The sequence below is a fragment of the Camellia sinensis genome, chromosome 6, assembly GCF_055761805.1.
Source record: "Camellia sinensis isolate YWXY chromosome 6, ASM5576180v1, whole genome shotgun sequence".
NCBI classification, from domain to species: domain Eukaryota; kingdom Viridiplantae; phylum Streptophyta; class Magnoliopsida; order Ericales; family Theaceae; genus Camellia; species Camellia sinensis.
In genome coordinates this window covers 9,811,882-9,815,000 of record NC_138966.1, presented here as the reverse complement: position 1 = coordinate 9,815,000, position 3,119 = coordinate 9,811,882, and positions in this window count along the sequence as shown.

Here is a 3,119-nt window from a genome sequence, read left to right as displayed (position 1 = left end):
CTGCGTGCCATGCCATGCCAAGGCGGGCATGCCATGCCACGGCCTCGGCCCGCATGCCATGCCACGACATCGGTCCGCATGCCTTGCCACGGCGTTGCCTAGCATGCCATGCCATAGCGTTGCCCAGCGTGCCATGCCTTAGCCTTGGCCAACATGCCATGCCACGGCCTCGGCCCGCATGGCATGCCACTGCGTTGCCCAGCATGCCAAGGCCAGAATGCCATGCCACGGCCTTGGCCCCCATGCCATGCCACAGCCACGGCCTCGGACCGCCTCGGCCAGTACGCCATGCCACGGCCTCGGCCCGCATGCCTTGCCATGGCGTTGCCCAGCATGCCATGCCACAACGTTGCCCAGCGTACCTTGCCTTAGCCTTGGCCAACATGCCATGCCACGGCCTCGGCCCGCATACCTTGCCACGGCGTTGCCCAGCATGCCATGCCACAGCGTTGCTCAGCGTGCCATGCCTTTGCCTTGGCCAACATGCCATGCCATGCCACGGCCTCGACCCGCATGGCATGCTGCAGCGTTGCCCAACATACCAAGGGCGGAATGACATGCCACGGCCCCGGCCCGCATGCCATGCCACAACCCCAGTCCACATGCCATGCTATGGCCTCGGCCCGCATGTCATGCCACGGCTTTGCCCAGCGTGCCATGCCTTAGCCTTGGCCAACTTGCCATGCCACAGCCTCGGCCCGTATGCCATGCCACAGCGTTGCCCAGCACGCCAAGGCTAGAATGCCATGCCACGGCCTCTACCAGCATGCCATACCATGATGTTGCCCAGCATGCCATGCCACAGCGTTGCCCAGCGTGCCATGCGTTGCCCAGCGTGCCATGGCCTCGGCCCGCATGGCATGCTATAGTTTTGCCCAACATACCAGGGTCGGAATGCCATGCCACGGCGTCGGCCCGCTTGCCATGCCACGGCTCCGACCCGCATGCCTTGCCACGGCGTTGCCCAGCGGTCCATGCCTTAGCCTTGGCCAACATGCCATGCCACGGCCTTTGCTAGCATGCCACGCCACGGCGTCGGCCTGCATGCCATGCCATGGTGTTGGCCCGCATGCCTTGCCACGGCGTTGCCCAGCATGCCATGCCACAGCGTTGCCCAGCGTGACATGCCTTAGCCTTGGCCAACATGCCAAGCCACGGCCTCGGCCCGCATGGCATGTTACAGCGTTGCCTAACATACCAAGGCCTGAATGCCATGCCACGGCCCTGGCCCGCAAGCCTTGCCACGGCCCCGGCACGCATGCCATGCCACGGCCCCGACCCGCATGCCTCGCCACGGCATTGCCCAGCGTGCCATGCCACGGCCACGGCCCACATGCAATGCCACGGCCTCGGCCCGCATGCCATGCCACGGCGTTGCCCAGCATGCCAAGGCCGGAATGCCATGCCACGGCCTCGGCCAGCATGCCATGCCACGGCCTTGGCCCGCATGCCTTGCCACGGGCTTGCCCAGCATGCCATGCGACGGCGTCGGCCCGCATGCCTTGCCACGGCATTGCCCAGCATGCCATTCCACAGCGTTGCCCAGCGTGCCATGCCTTAGCCTTGGCCAACATGCCATGCCACGGCCTTGACTCGCATGGCATGCTACAGCGTTGCCCTGCATGCCATGGCCGGAATGCCATGCCACGGCCTCAGCCCACCTGCCATGCCACGGCCGTGGTCGGCATTCCAAATGGGCCATTTTTGGCCAGCATGTCATGCCACCGCCACGGCCAGCATGCCATGCCACTGCCTTGGCCATCATGCCATGCCACAGCGTTGCCCAGCATGCCAAGGCCGGCAGGCCATCCCACGGCCGTGGCCGGCAAGCCATGCCATAGCGTCGCCCAGCATGCCATGGCGGGCATGCTACGCCACGGCCTCGGTCAGCATGCCATGCCACGTCCTCGGCTAACATGCCATGCCACGACCTTGGCCCGCATGCCTTGCGGCCGCCTTGGCCCGCATGCCTTGCCACGACGTTGCCCGGCATGCCATGCCACAACGTTGCCTAGCGTGCCGTGCCTTAGCCTTGCTCGGCATGCCATTCCACTACGCTGCCCAGCGTGCCATGCCTTAGCCTTGGCCAGCATACCATGCCACAGCGTTGCCCAGCATGCCATGCCACAGCCGTGGCAAGCCACGGCGTCGCCTTGCATGCCAAGGCGGGCATGCCATGTCACGGCCTCGGCCCGCATGCCTTGCCACGGCGTTGCCCAGCAAGCCATGCCACAGCGTTGCCTAGCGTGCCATGCCCTAGCCTTCGCCAACATGCCATACCATTGCCATGGCCAGCATGTCATGCCACCGCCACGGCTAGCATGCCATGCCACTGCCTTGGCCAGCCTGCCATGCCTTAGCCACGGCCAGCATGTCTTGCCATAGCGTTGCCCAGCATGTCAAGGCCGGAATGCCATGCCACGGCCGTGGCCGGCATGCCAAGCCACGGCGTTGCCCAGCATGCCAAGGCGGGCACGCCATGCCACGGCCTCGGCCCGCATGCCTTGCGGTCACGTTAGCCAGCGTGCCATGCCACAACGTTGCCCAGCGTGCCATGCCTTAGCCTTGGCCATCATGCCATGCCACTGCCTTGGCCAGCATGTCATGCCACCGCCACGGCCAGCATGCCATGCCACCGCCACGGCCAGCATGCCATGCCACTACGTTGCCCAGCATGGCACGGCCTTGGCGGCATGGCAAGCCACGGCGTTGCCCAGCATGCCATACCACGGCCTCGGCCCGCATGCCTTGCCACGGCGTTGCCCAGCATGCCATGGCACCGTCTTGGTCAGCATGCCATGCCATGGCACCACCTTGTCCAGCACGCCGAGCCACAGCGTTGGCCAGCATGCCTTGCCGCGGCGATGCCCAGCATGCCAAGGCTGGCAGGCAGAGCCACGGCGTTGCCCTGCATGCCACGGCCGGCATACCACGCCACAGCCTTGGTCCTGGCACGTCCTTGGCCAGCATGCCGTGGCACTGCCTTGGCCGGCATTCCCTGCCACGGCCTCGGCCGGCATGCGATCCCAAGGCGTTGCCCAGCATGGCACAGCCTTTGCCACGCATGGCATGCCAAGGCCTTGGCCAGTAGCATGGCATGCAGCGGGCTGGGCAGGCAT